The sequence below is a fragment of the Dasypus novemcinctus genome, chromosome 17 (assembly GCF_030445035.2).
Source record: "Dasypus novemcinctus isolate mDasNov1 chromosome 17, mDasNov1.1.hap2, whole genome shotgun sequence".
Taxonomy (NCBI): Eukaryota; Metazoa; Chordata; class Mammalia; order Cingulata; family Dasypodidae; genus Dasypus; species Dasypus novemcinctus.
In genome coordinates, this window is record NC_080689.1 from 87,644,928 (window position 1) to 87,670,797 (window position 25,870).

The following is a 25,870-nucleotide window of genomic DNA, read 5'->3' on the forward strand; positions in this document are numbered from 1 at the left end:
TGATTTTGGTGTTCAATGGCATCATGCAGTAGGGGCCTGAGCAATGATTAAATACTAAACTGCTGAGAGATGGCTATATGCCCAAAAGATACAAAGAATCTTAGTAGAGACAAACAGCAATGAAAACAGAAAGTCCAATTGCAAAGAAATTATTTTGTGGATTGAGAAGTCAAAATACACTATAAAGTTGTATATGGTAAAAATTACCTAACTCCACAAATGCCATGTATATTTCCACAGCCTAATGAATTACCCAAGTATACTCTGCAAAGATGTCTTTGTATGTTTATAACTTCTACTGGCTCACCTCTGATGTTGTGGAATGTTTGTTCTGTATATTTGCCATCTACTAAATCTGAAACATATGGCTCCACTGATAGCTAAAAAGATTCTCTACAGGGTTTTGAAGATTTTATGCTACTGCAACCAACTCACACCACTCGCTCAAGATTATGGAGAGCCAGGACAGCAAGGGGAAGGTAAATCCCAGTTAGGTAACTTGGTCACAGAGAAAGCAAGGTGAATTAGCTTGGTGGAGCACAGAAAGAGCAAGCATTCCTAAAAGGACAGAGGCAGCAGGGCAGCAGAAACTCATGGTACCTGAACGCCCTTCCTCAAAACAAATTAGAATGAGAATCCCTGATAACAGTTAGGATGGAAAGAAAAGTATAGATTATGGAATCAAAGGAAAAAGAAAGACAATTTTATAGTGTAAATATGGCAAATATATGGCATTGCTTTTCCTCAAAAATGACACAGTTATCTACCCTGGTCCACACATTCCTTCATAGAGCACTGATTGAAGCAGTGAACTCAGGAGTATCTTACATTTGCATGTCCATTTTTTTCTGATTGTACAGTTCTTGGAGTTATTCTATTTTCATTCTCAGCACTTTGTTTTCCTCATCCAATGCATCTTTCTCAGACTGCAATAAATCACAGTCATCTTCCAGTTCTTTTATAGATTCTGTAAAGGATAGAACATTTGTGCACTGTGGGTGTGGATATGGACTTGTGAACTTGGTTGGGAGACTGAGAAGAGGAGCCTGAATCCAGAAAACAGGAATCCATTCTTTACCTTCCAATGTCAGAGCATTTTCTACTAAGTGAGAATTTCTTTTCAAAAAGCAACCCAGCTTCCAGGGCACAATTATTGGGCATTGGGTTGGTCAGTTCACTTTGTAATGTTGATAATTCAGGATTTGCCTAAAAGTTGAAAAAGTGATATATGGCACCCAATGTACAAAACAGTCAAAAGCCAGATCATGGCAGCAGTTAGAAACAAAATTTTTACCAAGTCTTGATCCATACTATTTTGACCTCCCTCCAATTCCAATGGAACTTGCATGCTTTGAATTACATCAATCAGGATTTTGTTCATTCCACTGAGTGTTTTATTGTTATTCCACACAAAGCATATTCAGGGTGGTAATGTTACTTGTTAGTTTTACTCTTATTTTTAGGATGTAATCCAAGATAGAGGTGACATTTTTACTTTAAATTTATTTACTTTATCTGAGTTTTATTTTATTTGTTGACTTGTTCAACATAATTCTTTACTTCATTGATCTATACAAAAATGTGATAAGGGATTCAGAGTTAAAAATATAAATTACAGTGGTATTCATAGTTAGCCCCAAGTGGGTAAGCCCCAATAAAACAAGAAAATATACACATAGGACACTGGCTTCAGATTTAGATTGTTTATCGAAAATTTTGATCTATGACACTCTAATGAAAGAAATTATCCAATAATGGAATCAGAAGATGCATGGAAAGAATTCAAGTTGAAACCTGAAAAAATTAAAAATACCTTCTCTTTATAATTGGATACTATTTTCATGAGTATTTTGTTTTCCCCCATGCAGTACTTCAAAGTCTCAGATATTTTGTCTTCTCAACATAGACCTGCCCATAAGAAAATTAGGAGAAATGAATAAAATGGAAATACCCTAATTATTAGGAGCAAAGGCACATGATCTGGTATCTAGGACAGTACTTAGGATTTCAGACTTCCCTGACTGGTACTGAATTCTCTCATCTGACCTAATACATAATGTATTGAGGCCATGGATCTCAAGAAACACTATATCTTAATTGCCCCACATATGATGCACGTATAGAATTCATTATCCCCATTTTGCATCATGCTTATTTCTCCTCATTCTCCTCTGGAATTAATGGCTCCTTCCACTTAACCTTCACAACATCTGGCTTAAATGCCTAGTAGAGCATTAATTTGCCCAGCAATATTTGGAGTCTTCCCTGAGCCTTACATTTCTTGATACACACCAACAGTGTCTTCTTTTTACTTTGTCCATAGAGCCAGGTTGTGCCAGACACCACTCACCCCAAACCTCAGATGATCATCAGTGCTCCCTAAGAATTCCTATGCTAAGTCAAACTCCTCTTCTCCCGAGTCCCACAGTCTGTTCCCCCTCTCAGTCTCCTTTCTCAGTTGGTGGTATCGCTATCTACTCCTTCATTCAGATCAACAAGCCATTAATTCTAAATTTTTCCAAGTTATCAAGATACCAGGCATCAGAAATCACTGAATCTTCTTCTAACAGCATTAGAACCCACACCAAGCACCAATATTGAGAAAACACTGTGTAGACAACATAAGCTAAAATCTTACCTGGATAAAATCTATGCTCTACCTAAAAGAAAGTAAACAAAATTAAATTTAATGTCAAAACATTTTATTGATAAAAATCTTCTAAATCCTGATAAGGCTTCAAAAGCATAAGCAAGAGAAATTTTAATATTGGATTGTTTAGAATAATGAATCCTGTATTACTCAGGGTTCTCTAAGGAAACAGAACTGACAGGAGATATCTGTGAAAAAATAGAAAAGCATTTTAAAAAGAACTTCTCATTTAAGTGGTAAGTAATACTTCACAATAAGTTTCTGGGGAAGTGAAGTTGGCCCAATGGATAGGGCATCCGCCTACCACATGGGAAGTCCAAGGTTCAAACCCAGGGCCTTCTGACCCGTCTGGCCCATGCACAGTGCCGATGCATGCAAAGAGTGCTGTGCCACACAGGGGTGTCCCCACATAGGGGAGCCCCATGCACAAGGAGTGCGCCCCATAAGGAGAGCTGCCCAGAGCAAAAAAAATGTTGCAGCCTGCCCAGGAGTGGTGCCACACAAATAGAGAGCTGATGCAGCAAGATGATGCAACAGAATGTGACACAGATTCTGTGTACCACAGACAAGAATACAAGTGAACATAGAAGAGCACACAGAGAATGGACACAGAGAGCAGACAACCGGGGTGGGGAGAGAAATAAATAAAAAATAATTTTAAAAAAATCAATTTGTGGTACAAGCACTAAGGCAAATACCTTATTTTGGAATTAAAGTCTGTCTACACCTTTCTTAAACATGTACAAATCTATTTGTTTTTAATAACAGGAATTACAGACATTTTAATAATAAATATGATATGATATGGTTAGCCTCAAATCATTTATTTGTCAATTCCTAAATGGAAACACAAGTTTCAGATTCAGGAATTGTTTTAGAAACCCATGAGTGGGGGAGGTGGGGCAAGATGGTGTCTGAGTGAGTGCACCTCATAATCTCTCCTGCAGAGAAGCAGCTGGGCAGGGTCGGAGTCCTGCTGGACTGGGCTGTTTTGGGTGTTCACAGGGCAGGAGGTGTCTGGACATCGATTTGGTGAGACGGTGACAGAGGAGATTCTTGCAAGAGGTAGAATTTTGGGTCTCTTGCATGGAGGTCAGAGATTGTGGGTGGGACCCTTCCCCCTGGGACTGGTGGCCCAGCTGCAGTGATTCCTGAAGGCTTTGTTGTGCTGGGTTGTTCCCAAGCCCAGAGCAGACATTTCAGGGGCTTGCAGGGTGGGATGTTGATTTGGTGAGACAGTGACGGAGGAGATCCTTGCAAGAGGTGGAATTTTGGGTTTCTGACATGGAGGTCAGAGGTTGTGAGTGGAGACCCTCCCCCTCAGGCTGGCAGCCCAGGCACAGTGATCCTGAAATCTCTGTTGTGCTGTGGTGTTACCAAACCCTAAACAGGCTGTTTCAGGGGCTTGCAGGGCAGGAGATTTCTGGATGTCAATTTGGTGAGACAGTGACAGAAGAGATTCTTACGAGAGGTGGAATTTTGGGTCTCTGACATGGAGGTCAGAAGTTGTGGGTGGAACCCCTCCCCCTAGGGCTGGCAGCCCGCTGCTGTGATCCCTGAAAACTTTGTTGTGCTGCGGTGTTCCCAGGCCCCATGTTAACCAGATGCATGGTTCCCAGGTCTGTGTCCCTTAAACCCTAGTGGCCCATGTTCCAGAGACTCACACACCTTGAGTCTGCAATATCATGGACTTCCCATCCCCAAATCCACTGCACTCTGAGGTCCATCTGAGGCCCTGGATTACCCAAGCCCTCTGTGTTTTGTGTTGTTTTTTTCTCTCTCTCTCCTTGAACTTGGAGTGTACCAGCTGACTTGGGGAGAGTCTGGGAAGAAAGGAGAGGCAAATCTGCTGAGAAAGCCCAATTTACCTAAACGTCCTGGGATGGGAAACTTGGTCTGGGAGAAGGTGGAGTCAGAAAATCAATTAGACCTCCCCTAGCACACCTAAGGGGAAAGGACTATAGGTGCTATCCAAGCTTCCAATAGCACATTTGGGGTTTCCAGTGAGGTGTAGGTGCTCTCATGCTGGAAATAAAGAGTCATAGTCTTCTGTGTTGAGTTGGTTCAACAAGGACCTACTTGAATCTCCTACTGGACCTTTTAGGTAGCTTTCCTGCTGCCCTGGGAGAGAGAGAAGTGAGGAAAGGAGAAAGAGGGAAGGTCAGATCCCTAAGTGTATTATTTAACTGCAAAGAGGATTCCTAACTTGAAACGTTGGTTCTTTTTTGCTAATATTGCATTGTCTCCTGGTCTCCCATCTTTTCTCCCATTTTATCCCTGAGGTCCTTTTTGATTTATTTAGTCTTTTTCTCTTTTTCTTTTTCTTGCTTGTTTCCCCCCTTTTCTTTGCCCCTCTTTTTCTGTTCTCTTTTTTTCCCTTTTCTCTCTTTTTCTTCTTTTTATTTTATTTTCTTTATATAATAGGTGCTGCAGGGAATGCTTCACATTTGCTGTCTTTCCTCATCCTCCATTTCTTCTTTTCTGTGTGTATTGATTTTGGACACCTATACAATCCTCTTTTCCCTACATCTTTCTATCCTCCATCATCTACTGTTTCTCTTACATTCCACCTCTCTTTCTTTGGTTCCCAAATTGTCTTTTTATTTCTTATACCTTTGTTCTATTTTCTGTCTTTTATCCACTCTTGATATTATTGTCATTCTTTTTTCTTTTGCTCTCTCATGAAAACACTGGCCTTTTAATTCATACTATATTCTTCCCCATATTCAGTTGACCGTCCAATTATAGGTACACTACTTACTGCTATAACTCTACATAACTTACATGAGTCTAATATCCATTCTTCTAGATCTCACATTGTGGCTCTGTTAACATTTATTACCAATACTACTTTATACATTTTCTTATTCATTTTGCTTTCCCTGGCCCTAATATTTTCCTTCAAATTGAACTTAGCCAGCAACAAGAAAATAGAGTAAGAAGAACAAAGTGACAAAGAGATGGCATAACACTTATGCATGAACAACTAATTAATCCACAAGACTAGACAAAGAAGCTAAGGAACTGATTAAACCTGTCAAGATAAAATGATGACCAGAAAGCAACAAAAAACTACAAACGAAACCAATAATCTGGAAAACATGGCCGAATCCAATGAACAAACTAAAAACCAGGAACAGGAGCAGAACATTGGACAAGTAATTATAACTCTCAAAACATATATTAGAGACCAACTTAATGAAGTAAAGGATGAGATTAACAATATAAAGAAAACACTTGGAGAGAATACAGAAGAAATTGCAGTCATATACACAAATGATAACAGATATGATAGTGTTGAACACCACAGTTCAAGAAATCAAAAATACACTCTCAGCAAATAGCAGCAGATTAGAAGAAGCAGAGGAGAGAAGTAGCCACATGGAAGACAGTACATCTGAAATCAAACAGATAGTAGAACTGATTGATAAAAAGATAAGAAAAAAAAATCCAACTGGGACTTAGGGATCTGAATGACAATGCAAAGTGCACAAACATATGTATTATAGGCATCCCAGATGGAAAAGAGAAGGGAAAGGGGGCAGAAGGTGTGTTGGGGGAAATAATGGCTGAAAACTTTCCAAATCTACTGAGAGAGATGGATGTGCATGTCCAGGAAGCATAATGCACCCCAAACACCATAAATCCCAACAGGCCCACCCCAAGACATATACTTGTCAAATTATCCAATGCTCAAGACAAAGAGAAAATTCTAAAAGCAGCAAGAGAAAAAAGAACCATCACATACAAGGGAAGCTCCATAAGATTAGCTGCTGATTTCTCATCTGAAACCATGGAGGCAAGAAGGCAGTTGTATGATATATTCAAGGTACTAAAAGAAAAAAATATCCAACCAAGAATACTCTACCCAGCTAAACTAGCATTCAAAAATGATGGAGAGTTCAAAATATTCACAGATAAACAGAAATTTAAAAAGTATGCCAAAAAGAACCCTGCCCTTCAAGAAATACTAAAGGGAGTTCTGCAGGAAGAAAGAAAAAAACAGGAGAGGCAGAGTTGGAGAGTGTAAGAGCAACAAAAAAGACAAAAAGAAAAGGAAACAAACAAAATATGACAAAATATAACAAACACAAGTCCAAAGGAAATATGGTTAACATCAATAATTCCTTGAAAGTAATAACACTGAAAGTCAATGGATTAAACTCACCTGTCAAATAATTCAGACTGGAAGATTGGATAAGGAAATATGACCCATCTATATGCTGTCTACAAGAAACACATCTTAGACCCAGGGATTCAAAGTGGTTGAAAGTGAATGGCTGGGAAAGAATCTTAAAAGCAAACAATAACCAAAAAAGGCAGGAGTACTATATTAATATAAGACAAAATAGATTTTAAATGCAAAACAATTGTGAGAGACAAAGATGGATACTACAATTAGTGAAACAGATAATCTTTCAAGAAGAATGAACAATCTTAAATATTTATGCTCCTAACAAGGGTGCCTCCAAATACGTGAGGCAAACACTGGAAAAACTAAGTGAAAGAATAGATGCCTCTACAATTATAGTGTGACACTTTAATACACCACTACCAACTTTGGACAAAACATCTCAAAAGAGAATCAATAAAGAAACAAAAATTTTGAACAGTATATTAGAGGAGCTGGATCTAATAGACATATACAGATCATTACACCCAAATATAGCAGGATATACATTTTTCTCAAGTGCACATGGATCATTCTCCAAGGTAGACCATATGCTAGGTCATAAAGAAAGGCTCAATGAATTCAGAAAGATCAAAACCATACAAATAATATCTCTGACCACAGTGGAGTGGAGCTGCAAATCTGAAAGGGCCAGAGGCCCAGATTTCACACCGAGATATGGAAATTAAACAGCACACTCTTAGAAAAACAGTGGGCCAAAAAGGAAATCTCAAAATAAATAAAAAACTACCTTGAAACTAATGAAAATGATAACACAACATACAAAAACTTATGGGATGCAGCAAAAGAAGTACTGAGAGGGAAATTTATAACCAAAAATTCATACATCAAAAAAGAAGAGCAAAAATTGAAGAGCTAACTGCACATTTGGAGGAATTAGTGAAAAAACAACAAAGTAACCCCACAGGAAGAAGAAAGAAAGAAAAAACAAAGATAAGAGCAGAATTAAATGAAATAGAAAATACGAAAGCACTTGAAAAGATGAACAAAACCAAGAGCTAATTCTTTGAGAAGATCAATAAAATTGACAAGCCCTTATCTAGACTAACAAAGAAAAAAAGAGAGAAGATGCAAATACACTAAATAAGAAATGAGAAAGGAGATATCACCACTGACCCCACAGAAATAAAGACTATCATAAGAGGATAATTTGAAAAACTATATTCCAACAAAAATGACAATTCAGAGGAAATGGACAAATTTCTAGAAACACATAAGGAGCCTATATTGATGAAAGAAGAAATTGATGATCTCAACAAACCAATCACAAGGAAAGAGATAGAATCAGTCATTAAAAACCTCCCAATTAAGAAGAGCCCAGGGCCAGATGGCTTCTCAGATGAATTCTACAAAACATTCCAGAAAGAACTAACACCAATCTTGCTGAAACTCTTTTAAAAAGAGCTAAAATTGGAGAACTAATTGCTCACTTGGAGGAATTAGTTAAAAAACAACAACAAACTAACCAAAAGAAAAAAGAAAGAAATAACAAATATCAGAGCAGATTTAAATGAAATAGAAAAAAAAAACTTGAAACAATAAACAAAACCAAGAGCTGGTTCTTTGAGAAGATCAATAAAGACTATCATAAGAGGATACCTTGAAAATCTATATTCCAACAAGGACACTTTAGAGTAAACGGACAAATTCCTAGAAACACAGAAGCAGCCTCCATTGACAAAAGAGGAAATTGAAAATCTCAACAAACCAATCAAAAGTAAAGATATAAAATCAGTCATTAAAAACCTCCCAACTAAGAGTCCTGGGGCAGATGGCTTCACAGGTGAATTATACCAAATATTCCGGAAAGAACTAACACCAATCTTGTTTAAACTCTTCCAAAAAATCAAAACAGAAGGAACATTGCCTAACTCACTGTATGATGTCAACATTACTCTAGTACAAAAGCCAAACAAAGACACCACAAGAAAGGAAAATTACAGACCAATTTCTCTAATGAACCTAGACACAAAACTCCTCAACAAAATACTTGCTAACCATATTCAGCAACACATTAAATGAATTATATACCAAGACCAAGTGAGATTCATTCTGGGTATGCAAGGATGTATCAACATAAGAAAATCAATCAATGTAATACACCATATAAACACACTGAAGAAAAAAAATCACATGATTATATCTATAGATGCAGAAAAAGCATTTGACAAAATACAGCACCATTTCTTGATAACAACACTGCAAAATATTTGGAATACAGGAAATTTTCTGAACACGATAAAGAGTATATATGAAAAACCCACAGCCAACATCATTTTCAATGGTGAAATCCTAAAATCTTTCCCTCTATGATCAGGAACATGACAAGGATGCCCACTATCACCTCTTCTATTTAACATTGTCTTAGAAGTACTTGCTCGAGCACTGAGGCAAGAACCAGATAAAATGGCATTCGAATTGGAAAGGAAGAAGTCAAAACTTCATCATCTGTAGATGACATGATCCTATACATAGAAAATCCTGAGAGGTCTACAACAAAGCTTCTAGAACTCATAAATGAATTTAGTAAAGTTGCAGGTTATAAGATCAATGTGCAAAAATCAGTAGCATTTCTGTACAGCAATAATGAGCAAGCTCAGGAGGAAATCAAGAAACAAATACCATTTACAATAGTAAATAAAAAATCAAATACCTAGGAATAAATTTAACTAAAGATATAAAAAACTTATCCACAGAGAACTACACAACACTTTTCAAGGAAATCAAAGAAGACCTAAATAAATGGAAGAATATTCCCTGTTCATGGATAGGAAGACTAAATATTAGTAAGATGTCTATCCTACCAAAACTGATCTACACATTCAATGCAATCCCAATAAAAATCAACACAGCATTCATTAATGAAATAGAGAAACTAGCTATGAAATTTATTTGGAAAGGAAAGAGGCCCCGAATAGTCAAAGACATATTGAAATAGAAAAATGAAATTGGAGAAATCACACTACTGACTTCAAAACATACTACAAAGCTACAGTAGTGAAAACAGCATGTTATTGGCACAAGAAGAGACACACAGACCAATGGAACCGAATTGAGAGTTCTGATATAGATCCTCATATATATAGTCGTATAATATTCAATAAAGCCACCAAACCCTCTCAACTGGGAGAGAATGGCCTATTCAACAAATGGTGCCTGGAGAACTGGCTATCCATATGTAAAAGAATGAAAGAGGATTACCATCTCACACCTTATACAAAAATCAACTCAAGATGGATCAAAGACTTAAATATAAGAGCCAAGACCATAAAGACTTTGGAAAGCAGTGTAGGGAAGCATCTACAAGACCTTGTAATAGGAAATGGCTTCATGAACTTCACACCAAAAGCATGAGCAGCAAAAGAACACATAGATAAATGGGACTTCCTCAAAATTAAAGCCTTCTGCACCTCAAAGGAGTTTGTCAAGAAAATGAAAAGTGAACCTACACAATGGGAGAAAATATTTGGTAACCATATATCTGATAGGAGACTTATAACCTGCATATGTAAAGAACTCCTGTATCTTGAAAATAAAAAGACAACCCATTTAAAAAATGGGAAAAAGATGTAAACAAACACTTCTCCAAAGAAGAAATACAAATGGTTAAAAAGCACATGAAAAAAATGCTCCAAATCTCTAGCTATCAGGGAAATGCAAATCAAAACTACAATGAGATACCATCTTACTCCCATAAGATTGGCAGCTATGAAAAAAACAGAAGACTACAAGTGCTGGAGAGGATGTGGAGGAATGGGAACACTCATCCACTGCTGGTGGGAATGCAGAAGGATCCAGCCATTCTAGAGGTCAGTTTGGCAGTTTCTCAAAAAACTAGCTATACATTTGCCATATGACCCAGCAATTCCACTGCTGGGTATATACCCAGAAGAACTGAAAACAAGGACACAAACCGATATACACACACCAATGTTCATAGCAGTATTGTTCACTATTGCCAAAAGTTGGAATCAACCCCAATGCCCATCAACAGATGAATGCATAAATAAAATGTGGTATATCGAATACACTACTAATGAATACACTACAAATACATGTGATAACATGGATGAATCTTGAGAACCTTATGTTGAGTGAAGCAACCCAGGCATTGAAGGACAAATACTACATGACCTCAATGATATGAAATAAGTAAACCAAGTTGCCTCAGAGAGCTAGAGACTGGATAATAGGCTTAAAGGAAATTGAGGGGTAGAGGAAGGATGCAAGCTGACACCTACATTGGTGAAATCTGTGATAAGATAGATGTAAGTATTTATACAAGGAAGGGATAAAATGAGTGCATAGTGTTGCCTTTGCTTGGGGTTTTGTGGGCTTGAGGGGGGCTAGGGATGGGAGGATGGGTAATATTGCCCAAGAAATTGGGAGGAAGTTTGGGGAACATACGAACATAGGAGATTGTCAGGTATTTGGTTGAGAGTTTAAAGTTGAGAAATCTTTTTCAAAAATATAATAAGCTTACCTGTTTAAGATGCTTAAAGGGAATAATGATGCAGGACAGGCTCCTAGGGAGTGTGTGAGTGCTCATTTTGCCATAGTGGGTTATATCATTGGATAGAGACCCATATAATGAGAGTGAGGGTGTACCCACATCCTGGGGAGGACTGATGTTCTCAAATAGAGGAAATTGTATCTCTCAAGAGAAATGGTGGCTCCCAATGCATTAGGGCAGTTGAGCATGTCAAGCCGTCAACACTGTTGCAAGTATCTTTGAGCATAGCCCTTCAAGCAATGAAGATTGACTGTCACTGTGGGCCCTAAGGGGAGGGGGAAAGAGGTATTGAATAGAGGAACCAGTGTAATTGTGTGGGCAATAGAAGTGTTCCACAAGTTTACACAAGGATGGATATAAGACATGTTAAATTACACCAAAAATATATAGGGGCTGATAGACTAAAATGTAAATCATAATGTAAAACATAAGATAACTAAAAATTTAGAAAATTGCATAGTCTAAAATATAAACCACAATGTTAATCCAAATATTACCTTGTTTGAAAGCTATTGTCTCAATATCTGTCCATCAGTTTCAGTAAATATAGTATGAATATGTAAAAAGATTATTGCTGTGGAAGGGATGAGGGTTTTATGTTGGATATGTGGGAGTACTGTATATTGTATGTATGAAATACTGAGATCTAAAAAACTTTTGTGAAGATAAGCTTAATATTTAGGGAAAAAAAAGAAAAAGAAAGGACATAGACACTGAGGAAAAGATGGAAATAGTTTCCTGGCCAATTTGCATACAGGGCAACACTTATTGCAGTGATGGAAGGCAAAACATCAAAAACAAAATGTTTGCATTTTTAAATTTTTTGATACCCCAATTAATTTTTACCTTAATTAATATGTATTATATATCTAACCTTTAAACTCATCAGTATATTCCATTTTACTATTAATGGAACCTGGCAATATATTGGGTTTCACTTTTCAAGAAGTTTTGGATCACAGAGAGGATCAGCAATGTCAGGGGAGGAATACTGGTGTGGGATGTTATTGACAGGGGACACATGGTTGGCAGGGAGTTCTCCAGGGCATATATACAGGGTAGATAAAAATGGATATTTTCATAGTGGTTATAATTAAAAACAACAACTGAGGGAGTGCTGAGTTCCTAGCCAGGGGAGCTCTATCACAGTCCCTAAAGTGACAGCAACAATCCCCCAAGTGCAATGGCAAAGACCAAATAAAAGGAAGGCCCAACAATGAGCCCTTGATATTAATGACTATGCTTGTGAGCCTGTGCACCTGAAATAAGAACAAGGCCTAGAGCTGCAGGGTGCCTAAGAGTTACCTCCTGAGAGCCTCTGTGTTGCTCAAATGTAGCCAGTCTTGAAGCCAAACTCAGCATGTAAATGTGTTGCCATCCCCCCAGCATGGAACATGACTCCCAGGGATGAGCCTCCCTGGCACTGAGGGATTACTACCAAGTACCAGCTGATGATGTAACTAGAAAATGACCTTGAATAAAAGGGTTAACTCAGACCAGCAGAATATCTCAGTCTACATATAATACCAGGAGTTAAAATTGCCTTTTGACCTGAGTAAAAGGTGGAAATGGAAAGGACAAATGAGTTTATATGGCTGAGTCTCCAAAAAGAACTGGGAGGTTATCAGAGAGGTTGTCCTTATGCACACCTGAGCAGAGTCCCAGAGACAGATAAAGTAGATACAACCCAAGGTATTGGTTCTTCTGAGGTCTAAAGAGACCCACATGTTCTATGGTCACGGAGATGGAGTTCAGTCCCATGTCAGTTCGCCCTACTTTGGAGATTGTGTTTCTATGTGATGGAGCTGGACTCAGATGTGATCTTTGTCCACAAGTCTCTCCTGTTACTTTTACTGGAACTGTAGTTGTTGCTGAGGTTTAATATATACCCAGGGGACCTGAATCTCTGGACTGACCATGTGATAGCCAGACCGTGAGCCTCAACAGACTTGCAACTCCTACACTCTGGTTTATTGGACTTACCCCACTCAGCTAACATGGAGGTGAAGAAGGTCAACTACCACACCAGGGAGACAAGAGTGCCTACAACTGAAAGCAGGAGGATTGCATCCAGCATCATGTGGAATCTAAGACCCCTCTTGACATAGATGTGGAGGACATACAACCATTCTAAGGTCCACAGGATGGAGGAATAGCATATGGATTAGAGTGGACTTACTGATATTCTATTCATGAACTCTTGTGATTAGTAATAGAAGAAAATGTGGCATTGGTGTGGAGAAAGTGGCCATGGTGGCTGCTTGTGTTAGGGAGTGGGAGGAAGAGATGTGATGTGGGGGCATTTTTGGGATTTGGAGTTGTCCTGGGTGGTGCTGCAGGGACAGTTACCAGACATTGTATGTCCTACCATGGCCCACTGGGTGGACTGTGGGAAAGTTTGGGCTATGATGTGGACCATTGACCATGAGGTGCAGCGGTGCTCAGAGATGTGTTCACCAAGTGCAATGAATGTCTCATGATGATGGAGGAGGTTGTTTTTATGGGGGGAGGAGTGGGGTGAGGGGGGTGGGGGGTGTATGTAGACCCCATATTTTTTGAATGTAGCATTAAAAAAATAAAAGAGACCAAAAGAAAAAAGAAAAAAACCCATGAGCAAACAAAAGTAGAGGCAAATCTTTGGACTGAGAAACACCTCTTTCAATTACCAGAAAGCACCTTAGATAACTTACAAAGAGTTGGATATTTGTTTGAATTGACAATTTCAATAAGCCAGGTCATATGATTGTCCCATACAAATTCAGAAATGGTCAGATCAGGAGAGTAGGGACTGCTGGACAAAATGCACAAGTAACAACAGAAATGCTAGGTGATGTCTCCTGTAGAGGGCAGAATGTTCTTCAAAACCCCCATCATTTCCAAACAACATCACTGAATTATGGTATAATCAAATCTAGGCAGGGACCCATTGAAATACCAGGTGAAGTGGCAGCTCTTTTCCACCTAGAACATATTTCCCCATTCAAATATTATAAGTGTCAATTAGTTGCTAAGGCCAGCCTGAAAAACTTGTGTAATAATGGAATCTTATTGTAACATGGAAACACTAGAATGTTAAAGAAAAATGCATCCAGAAAGGTCCAACTTGGAAAATCATGGAATTCATCTGAAGGAAATCCCCAGGGGAAACAAGAGGGAGATTAGGGGATATACAAAAAGTACATGGAAAGAAGATACTTTGGCCTAGAGTCAGAAGTCACTTTAGTACCTAACAGTGAACTATGAATATCAATTAAGTGTGCCTTAGTGATGATCTCAGATGAAGCAGGACTTCAAGTTTCATCCTGCCATATTCATAAAATAATGCTACAAATGTTTTGGTATGTAAAATGAATTCTTACTTCCTCTATGGGTCAAAAACAGATCCTTTTATATGACTAGAGGGATACATTTATAAATAGCTATCTCAGGATTTATAAGAACTCTCAAAACTGCAATTAAAGCAAAGAAGAAAAGTAAGTTTCATATTGAATAAAAAGATAAATTTTTAAGGCATTGCATTATCTAATATGAAATTTCTTTCTAGGATGGTTATGAGAATTCAGAGTTCTATGAACAGTAAATGGAAGTGCCTCCCTAATACCTAATATTTCACTTTTGACAGAAAGTTTTTTAAAATTGAAGTGTTCACTTTAAGATTATACAGTTGTCTTGTTTACTGAGTTGTTTACCAGAAATTTAAAACTATATAACCAGGTTAGCTTCAAATTCAAGCATTAATTTGCATTCATACTGGTAATCTAAAATGAAACAAAAGGCCTGTGACTAAAAAAGTCTAGGTTTTTCATGACTTACAGTATACCTACAAGTTAATATACTCACATCTAGAATATTCATCCATAAGAATATAGCAATGAGAATAATTCCCAAGGAGACAGCAATGTTGACAGGCTTTCATGGAAATCCATAAAAACCAGGTCCAGACAGAAAATTGTGTGGTAGGATGTCAACTGGCTGAAATAGCAATACTTGACATAATGAGAACCTCAAAAATCGTACAATGAAACAGGCACAAAAACAATTCATTGGGAATTTTAATCTGCCTCTAAGAGATAACCAGGTTTCTCAAAAACCTCCAGTGGATTCTACTGCTTCAAGAAAGTTGGGAAATTGGTTGCTTTATGTTTTCTGCTTGGCTGATTTTCTTGTTGGAAATTGTGAATTTGGCAGCATTAAGTAGAACACTCTTTCCATGCATTTTACAAGTAAACGTATTAACAGATTGTGTTATATCCATAAATGGAATAAAACTCAGCAATGAAAGTAACAAACTATCAATACACACAACTTCATGGATAGATTTAAAAATGATTGTGCATATAAGAGCCCAGACAAACAAAACAAAACAGTATCTACTCCACATTCCATTTATATAAAATTCTACAAAATGAATTTTAATCTATAATGGCAGATTGTAGATTGAAGGTTGTCCAGGACCTGGTAGGGAAGATGTGTGGATGGACTATGAAGGGTCTGAAGGAAAAAATTGGGGGATGTTTCGTATGGTTACTATCTTGGTTATAGAAATGTTTTTATGGATTTGGAAACATGTAAAACCTAACAAATCACACAGGTGCATTTTAATATACATCACTTGTACATCAATAAAGTAATAGGAAAACAATTATAAAAATTGTAAGAGTTTTTCATTTCTTAACAAAAATATTCAAAGACTTTAAAAAATTAAATTAGACTTATTAACCTATGAATCCATAAAAAGAAATCAAGGACGTACATTAGCCAAAAAGTCTAGTTTTTCATTGATAAATGAATAAACTGCTTGAAGTAAATCTGTTGGAAAGGCTCTAAAAATATACCTGATTTGTTTAAAAGAATGGGCAAAAGCAACCACAAGCAATTAAAATTCTGTACAGGAAAGTGGCTGTGGCTCAATCAGTTGGGCTCCCATCTACCGTAGGGGAGGCCCTGGATTCGTTTCCTGGGGCCTCCTTGTGAAGGCAGGCTGGCCTGTGCCTGCAGAGAGCTGATGGCCCGCGCCTGTGGAGAGCCGATGGCCTGTGCCTGTGGAGAGCCGATGGCCTGTGCCTGTGGAGAGCCGATGGCCTGAGGCCATGGAGAGCTGATGGCCTGTGCCTGTGGAGAGCTGATGGCCTGAGCCCATGGAGAGCTGATGGCCTGTGCCTGCAGAGAGCTGATGGCCTGTGCCTGTGGAGAGCCGATGGCCTGTGCCTGTGGAGAGCTGATGGCCTGAGCCCATGGAGAGCTGGTGGCCCATGCCCACAGAGAGATGATGGCCTGTGTGACAGCCCACACCCGTGGAGAGCCGATGGCCTGTGCCCATGGAGAGCTGATGGCCTGCACCCATGGAGAGATGATGGCCTGTGCGACAGCCCACACCCGTGGAGAGCCGATGGCCTGTGCCCATGGAGAGCTGATGGCCTGCGCCCGTGGAGAGATGATGGCCTGTGTGACAGCCCACACCCATGGAGAGCCGATGGCCTGCACCATGGCCCGCACCTGCAGAGAGCTGGCACAGCAAGATGACACAACAAACGGAGACAAGCAGACACAGAAGAATGCACAGCAAATGGACACAGAGAGCAGACAGCAAGCAAGCAGCAAGAAGGGATAAAAAAATAAATCTTTAAAAATAATTCTGGGGGAAGCGGACTTGGCCCAGTGGTTAGGGCATCCGTCTACCATATGGGAGGTCTGTGGTTCAAATCCCGGGCCTCCTTGACCCGTGTGGAGCTGGCCCATGTGCAGTGCTGATGCGCTCAAGGAGCGCCGTGCCATGCAGGGGTGTCCCTGCATAGGGGACCCCCACACACAAAGAGTGCACCTCATAAGGAGAGCCACCTAGCATGAAAGAAAGTGCAGCCTGCCTGAGAATGGCGCCGCCCACATGGAGAGCTGACACAAGGTGACGCAGCAAAAAGAAACACAGATTCCCATACTGCTGACAGCAACAGAGGCAGACAAAGAAGACGCAGCAAATAGACACAAAGAACAGACAGCCGGGGTGGGGGTGGGGGTGGGGGGAAGGGAAGAGAAATAAATAAATCTTTAAAAAAAAATTCTGTACAACAGAGAAATGAGAAAATTCTTAGTGGTGAGGAGACGCATATATAAATACGTTGCTTCATTGTGTTATGATATACCAATTATATCAATAAATGTATAGATATAACTGATATACCTGATAAATGTGTTGATATAAGTAAGTAGGATGATTACTGTTATCATTGTTATTCCAATGAAAATTAAATGCAGACTGTTGTTAGGTCAACTTTTTTAAAAAGTTGATGTTTTCTTTCAGAATTCAGCTTCTTTCTGAACACAAGACACATAATGTCTGAATTGTTAAGTAGATAGAATATCTGAGAAACAGTGCATTATTGTACAGTAGATTATTGTACATTATAAAGTTTGAAGTTAGGTGAATCAAAGCTATTTAAAAACCCAATTCCAAATAACCACAGGAAAGAATTTGCCTTCCTGTTTCACTGTAATATAAGCCTGCACTTACAAGGCACTCGTAAGCCAATAAACAGCAACTATGAACATAGGTAAAATAAATAGGAAATTTCTGGAATGTATAGGTACCACAACAAATGGCAAACATATTGATTTCTCAAAAAGTGAATTGTATAAGAATCTTAGGAGAAAACACATCTACGGTGTAATTCATACTCATCCACAGCACCAAGTTGTTTCATGCAAATTAAAACCTCTGCTAAAGGTGAATAGAAACTGTGAAAGCACATCATAGTGTTTGTAACTAGCAGTGCCAATAGATGGATATGAGAGTGATTAAAGGGGAAAGTTTAAGAGCATGTACTTTTCTAGAGGGAAAGCTTACAAATGTAACATGGGACTGTATAACAGTGAAACCTCATGTGAAATATGAATATGGGTAATACTGCATATATGACTTTTTACAAAATATACAAATAAACTAGAGAGACAGAAACAATAACAGCTGTGTACAGCAGGGGAAGCACAGAAAGATTGAAAGATAAGTTTTTTGGTCTGTTTTTTGTTTTTATTATTGGAATAATGAAAATGCTCTAATAATGATTGAAGTATTGAAGTGATGAATGCACAACTACCAAATACTACCAAGTACCACTGATTGTACACTTTGGGTGTATGTTTCAATAAAATTGATTTGTGTTAAAAAAAAACAACAACTCACCTCTCAGGAGAGAGGAAAAAAACAAACCTCTGAAGTCTATTCACTTTCATCTGGGGTCCTCTCAGCTGGGGTGTGTAAATTGTGGATCTTTATAAATATGTGCTGTCTGATTTGTCACTGTCACAAGTGTTCCTGTGACATCTCACAGCTCTCTGGGCACCAGAATCAGTCTCTCTGAAAGGGGCCTCTGAAGTTGTGCTTCTGGGAGTGCCTCAGCCTCCAAGAAATAAGAAAATACTGCATGGTGAAAGCAAAAATACAAAGAGGAATCATTTTGAAAACTAAGGAAGGTGAATTTGATTTACTTAAGTGTGTGGTAACATGAGAGGGGCCACAGCAAAATTTTAATGAAAGAATCTGGAAAGAGGGGAAAAAATCAGAGCAATACGAAGAAAGAAGAGATATACATTTTTTGTTTCATCTTTGTCGACAAGACCATGGGTCACAGTCAACTTCACATTTATGAACAGGGTGGCATCACAATTCTTAAGATCTCACACATAATCTCATAGAAGTCGAGGCCAACAGTGATGGTTATTATCTTTGTGGCCAGCCACCATGGGATGCTTGGGTTTACCTCTGCAGACCATCCTTGCCAAGGCATTATTCATTTGAAGTGAAAAATCAAGTAGAACGTTGTTTCAAAAGGACAAATTCTGCATAAATGATTCTCAGGATACCTGTAAATAAGTGTGTTTGCCCTGTAAGGAACACCCCAGAGGCAGGACAATGGACAAGTACCTTCCCTTACAGAGCCTGTGACCTTTTCCAGGAGGGAAGTTGGATAATCAAGTTCCCTGCAGTAGAGCAACAAAATAAAATGCCTCCTGGCAACACACACACACACACACACCAAGGAATGTTTTGCACACGATGAAGATGCCTTCTGGATGGTCCTGAAGGCCATGCTTCCCCAAATGGTTAGGATGGCTGTCAGGATCTGTGCAGGTGGACATAGTTGTCAGCAAGGGTGGAGGTGGGAAGCACACGAGATGCTCAAGGATGAGGGAGAGAGCATCTGCTCTATGAAAAGGGCAGCCTACGAGCAAGGAAATCTCTATCTTCATTGATTTGGTTGGCTCTGCAGAAACAGTCTTGCTCGGGCCATTCTGCCCAGCTGCACTGCTGTCCCTGACCAGTGGGACTTTCCAGATCCCTTCCTTGGAGTCTGGGGCATGAGGATCCAAAGGGCCCTGCTTCTCCCTAGGGGGGGTTTTTCCTGTGTCCCTACTTGCTTGACAGTTTTGTTTTGGTTGGGGAGGGTGGAGGATGCTGGCTTTTAGTAAGAGTGAAGACTTGCAGCGCTGGGACTGGGTATCTCTATATTTGGGCAATCCTGTGGACTTTCTGCTTTGGGTAAATCAACAGTCTGTCCATGATGCTTTTTTTAAATTTTTTAAAGATTTATTTATTTATTTAATTTCCCCCCCTCCCCTGGTTGTCTGTTCTTGGTGTCTATTGGCTGCGTCTTGTTTCTTTGTCCGCTTCTGTTGTCGTCAGTGGCGCGGGAAGTGTGGGCGGCGCCATTCCTGGGCAGGCTGCTCTTTCTTTTCACGCTGGGCGGCTCTCCTCACGGGCGCACTCCTTGCGTGTGGGGCTCCCCCACGTGGGGGACACCCTTGCGTGGCACGGCACTCCTTGCGCGCATCAGCACTGCGCATGGCCAGCTCCACAGGGGTCAAGGAGGTCCGGGGTTTGAACCGCGGACCTCCCATGTGGTAGACGGATGCCCTAACCACTGGGCCAAAGTCCGTTTCCCTGTCCATGATGCTTTTGACAGAGGGAAGGACAGTAACTCATCTGCCTGCTGGTCAGGACTCACCTGAGCAGGCTGCTGCTGTGCTTCGCGAGCTCCCATCAAGCCAACTGCACACGGAGCCCCGAGGCGCGTCTGTCTCTAGGAGAGTTGGTTTCCAAACTAGATGTTCTAGAAGCCAATAAGTAAACCAGAAAAGAGAGTTCACAAGGCCCCCGGAACTTTAAACAGAGCAGCAGTCACAGCACTCATTAGACACCCCTGCCCCACAGCCGCCAAGTTTTCAGAGCCTTGAACAACCCACTCGTGGAAACATGAAGCACAGCGGGGCCAACTCTAAGCTGGCAGAGCCTGATGCCCACCTGGCACAGAGCCCACGGCAGCAAGCCCGGCTCCTGACTCCTACCAGGCTAGGCTTCCTTGCTTCCTGGTGCCAACAAGTCATCTTCCCTTCGTGTGGAACCTGCAGGTTTTGGACCCAGCACTCAGCCTGATAGCAGTGGGCATGATGCCGGTCATTTCAAACCCTTGACAGCCCGCGACAAGGAAGAAGGCGTGGGGAAGCGGTGTTCACTCACACTCGTGTTTGTCTGACCCAGCACTGACCAGGACTGGAGGAGGAGCAGCCAGAGGAGCAGCCCCCAGGGGCCCATGGCACCCAGGAAGGAAGGGAAGGGGTGAGGAAGGGGGAGGGGAGGGAGGGGAGTGGGGAAGACTGGCATTTGGGAAGGGGGCGACGAGGTGGCTGCGAGGGGCTGGGGAGGTTATGGATGAGACATACAGAGCAGAGGTGGAGGGCGCCCAGGGCAGGTGAGCAGGTCAGCAGGCCGGCGGGGCAGCAGCAGGTGCATGGGAGCCGAAGGGGCAGGCGCACGGGGTCCAGCGCCCTCGCAGCCCGCTCCCACTTGGGGCTGCCTTGGCGACCCGCGTCTTATAAGGCACCCCTCGCCCAATCAGCAGCTCCCCTCCAGGTTCATCACAGAGCCCCCCGCGCGCCCCCGGGTTCTTAGAGCGCCCCTCCCCCACCCCTCCCGTACCGTCCTGAGGGCAGTTACCCTCTGGAACCCTAATGGCTCTTCTGGATTCTTGTCCCTGTCCCCAGCCCTCTAGAGCTCATGAAAATTCTCATATGCAGAATATTTAAAGAAAAGGCTCAACAGTCCAATAGAAAGATAGACAAAATAATTTGGGAAACACAAATGCTCAAGTTCATAAGAAGCCATTCAACCTCCTGAGTGATGGTGGAATCACGAATTAAAGCCATCTTGACATATTTCCACACACCCAACTGGCTAAAATTGACAATACCAAGTGTTGGGAAAGATGGGACCAATGGGGAGCTCCCTGCACTCCGGGTAAGAGTATAAATGTGTGGGGCCACATTAAAACAGCTTGCCACCATGTAAACTTGAACTCAGGAAGCTCAGTATTCAGGTATATTGCCTCCTTCAGAAATGGGTGCTTATGAGCTTGGAAGACATGGGTCAGAATGTTTATTGCAGAATTGTTGGCAGTGATCAAAAACAGAAAAGGCAAATGTCCATCAACAGAAGACTTGATAAACAAAGTGTGGTGTATTTGTACAGTAGGATAATATATGAGAGAAAATAAAATACAGCAACTGGCCAGAACTCAGTTAGAACTAAAGTTAAGTTCCAAAATAAGCAAAACTGCTTAACACAGTGCTGTATATTTCAATTAATTTAAAAGTCAATATAGTATATCTTTGGAAATGGTGTTTATGTGTGATGAATCTGGACTCAGATGGGATCTCCCTTCATAAGACTTTCATGCTAATGTGCTGGAGGTGCAGTTAATGTTGGGGTTTAAGATATATTTAGGGGATTTGAATCTCTGGACTGACAATGTGATAGCCAGATCCTGAGCCTCAACAGACTCCAGCACCTACAATCTGATTTATTGGACTTACCACACTCAGCTAAGATGGAGGTGAAGAAGGACAACCACCACACCATGGAGCCTAGAGTGATTACAACTGAAAATGGGAGGATTGCATCCAGCATCCAGGTGGAATCTGAGCCTCCTCTTGACATAAAGGTGCAATGGACACAACCAATCCAGTGTCCACATAGAAGAGGTGGCATTGGATTGGGAAAAGTGGACATAATGGACAAAGGGTATGGGGAAAGGCAGGAAGAGATGAGAGGTGGAGGCGTCTTCGGGACATGGAGCTGCCCTGGATGGTGCTTCACCGGACATTGTAAATCCTCACAGGGCCTACATGATGGAATAGAGGAGAGTATGGGCCATGATGTGAACCAATGTATATGAGGTGCAGAGGTGCCCAAAGATGTACTTACCAAATCCAATGGATGTGTCATGATGATGGGAACGAGTGTTGTTGGGGGGGGGGAGAGGGGGGGTGGGGGGGTGGGGTTGAATGGGACCTCACATATATATTTTTAATGTAATATTATTACAAAGTCAATAAAAAAATAAAAAATAAAAAAAAAAAAAAAAAAAAAAAAAAAATAAAAGTCAATATAGTGACTATTGATTTGAAGAGGTGTGGGTGGGAGTTCTTCATGGAAAGTCCCTGTTTCTTGACATGGATTTGCTCACTTGTCTGCCTCCCGATAATTAATTAAACTGGACATTTGTTTTGTGTGCTTTTTCCTCTTCATAAAAGAGGAAAAAGACTGGGCAGTGCTACAATAAACCATTTATCTTTAATAAGAAAGATAAAACATGAGAGCTTATGTTTAAGAAAACTGTAGTATATGCTTGTTGAAAATGGTTTGATGTGTGGTTTGGAAGGACTCATTAATTGTGAAAAAGGAACTTTCTAAGTTTCCTTTGATATGGTGTACAGTGTTGAATTGAGTGTTTCATTAGGATTTTCCTCTTTTTTTATTCTTCTAAGTACTAGTTGGCCAAGTGTTATTTTCTTTCTTTGAGCATAGCCAGTTGAGACTCGTGGATTTCTATGAAAATGAAAAGATAAAGCATTTAGGAGGGAGCTGATGCGGTTCAAGCAGTTGAGTACCTGCCTCCCATTTGTTCCCTGTGCCTCCTAAAAAAGATGAACAATGAACAGGCACTGAGCAAAAATAAATGAGCAGGGAGTGAATGTGGCTCAAGCAGTTGAGTGCCCCCCCTTTCACATGGGAGGTCCCAGATTCAGTTCCTGGTGCCTCCTAAAATAAAAACAGACAACGAGCAGACAACAAGCAAAAAAAAAGAGCAAACCATAAGGGAGCTATCTGGGGTGTGGGGCCAGGGAAAGCATATGGGAAATTGAAACCCTTAGAAAACCCCAAACACTATCACTATAAAAATTAAGTCCAGCCACTGCCCCAGCAATTCTCATGATCAAGTCTCCCATACATTACAACAAACAAACCCAAAACATTGATTTCTAGTTGTATCTTTACATTTGGAATTGATAAATTTCTAGAGTACTTACACAGAAGTAGTTTTGGAAAGGGACTGATATGAGAATCTGATAATAACTATGAACTATTTACAGAAAAATTCAGGTATATAAAGGCATTCATTCTATAAAATTTCAGCACTGTTTCTGAAGGTTCTAAAACTCCGTTTTAGAGGGGCTGTCAAAGGTCTTACATTATGTGTGTATTGAATAATCTTCCCTTTCCAATGAAGATCTCTAATACTGAAAGGTAACTATGCCTCCAGTCTGTCTATCCCTTATATTATTTAAGATTAAAATAAAAAGTAAAACACATTCTTGATGTGATTTTATTTATACACATATCAACTGTGTCCACAGAGATATTTTGCTATGCAATATTTTAAGGATGCTGGGCCATCCTCAGTTGACCCTAAGGGAATCTGGGGGAATAATAATTCATTCATGTGTTTCCTATACATCATTAATAAAATTAGCATGGCAGATTGTAACATAGAAAAATGAAGAATGTCAACTAAAGTCCTTTGTAAATTTTTATGTGTTGTACTTTGAGGTGCTACATGCATATGTGGTAAGAATGGAACAAATTATTTAATTTGGCACATCTTCTTTCCTAAGATGATTTGAAACAAAGGTCCAAATGTATACTCATTGGATTTCTTCTTTACATAATTCCCTGGCACAGGGTACCCATTGCTAATATAAAGGTTAATTGCTCATTTAGAAGGGACAAAAAAGAGCAGTATATTACCTCCCAGGTAAAGTAAACTCCTGTGCCTTGCTGAGTGGAAAGTGTCAGACTTTGCCTCCTACACAATTTGTTGTGGGTGTTTGATCCCTGAAAGGCTTCCTCCCACCAGCCACAGTTGCTGACCTCTGGCTGACTTGTCCCCTTCTGATTTTTAATATGCTAAGAATATGTTTCTGAAAGGAGCAAAAGCATAAATGTGGTGAAGAAAAGTCTCCACTTCTCATAACAACTAAAAGTATCATTTTAGTCTTGGAAGATAAAGACTGAAATAAGACAGTTTCAAAGTTCATAGAAAATGTAGGGTGTTAAGGAAAAGAGAATTAATTTGCTTGTCCTCCCATTTAAGATCAGGAATAGAAGTATGTAAAATGAAGAGAAAAATTAATGCTTTAGTTAATTTCTATAGTCTATTTTTGATTTTGTGTAAAAGAAGGTCTTTTTCTTTTTTGAAATTTAATATATTTAATTAGAAATAAATTGGAGATTTACAGAAAAATGACTTTATAATACAGTGTTCCCATAGACTGTACTTGCCTATTGTTAACACTTTATGTTAGTATAGTACCTTTTTCACAACTGATGAAAGAATATTATAATCGTATTATTAGCTATAGTCCATAGTTTACATTAGGATGTATTTTTTCCCAATATACCACCCTATTACTAACACCTTGCATTAGTGTAATATATTTGTTATAATTCATGAAAGAACATTTTTGTAATTGTACTATAATCCATCACTTATAATAGGGTTCACTATATTATCTAGCCCAATCCTTATCTTTTAATTTTTATTCTAGGTTCATATATATGACCTAAAATTTCCCCTTTTAACTACATCCATTTATATAATTCAATGTTGTTAGTTATACTCACAATGCTGTGCTACTATGGCTACCATCAATTTTCAAAGCTTTACAATGAACCCAACAAAAATTTGGTACAAATTAAGCATTAACTCCCCCATTCCCTACTCCCAACCCAGCCCCTGGTAACTTACATTCTAGATTCTAACTCTTTGAGTTTAATTATTCTAATTAGTTCTTATCAGTGAGATCATAGAATATTTGTCCTTTTGTGTCTGACTTATTTCACACAACATAATGTCTTCAAGTTCATCCATGTCATATGAATGAGAAAATCATTCCTCTTTAATGTTGAATAATATTCCACTGTATATCTACAGCACATTTTATTTATGCATTCATCAGTTGATGAGCACACGGGTTGCTCCCATCTTGTGGCTATTGTGGATAATGTTGCTATGAACATCAGTGTTCAAATACCTGTTTAAGTCCTCGCTCTGAATTATTTTGGGTATATAACTTGTAGTAGGTTTGCCAGGTTATATAGCAATTCTATACTTAACTTCCTGAGGAAGAGCCAAACTGCCTTCTACACTGGCTGCAGCATTTTACAATCCCACCAACAGTGAGT

General features: G+C 39.8%; 1 long non-coding RNA gene across 1 annotated transcript; it reads right to left on the reverse strand.

Moving 5' to 3' along the window:
* Positions 1–1,857: 1,857 nt before the first annotated feature.
* Positions 1,858–20,455, reverse strand: LOC131273887 (uncharacterized). Its single transcript, XR_009181050.2, has 3 exons — positions 20,355–20,455; positions 2,639–2,660; positions 1,858–1,908 (listed from the first exon to the last, which is right to left on the reverse strand). It is a non-coding gene; the product is annotated as an uncharacterized lncRNA (long non-coding RNA).
* Positions 20,456–25,870: the final 5,415 nt, after the last annotated feature.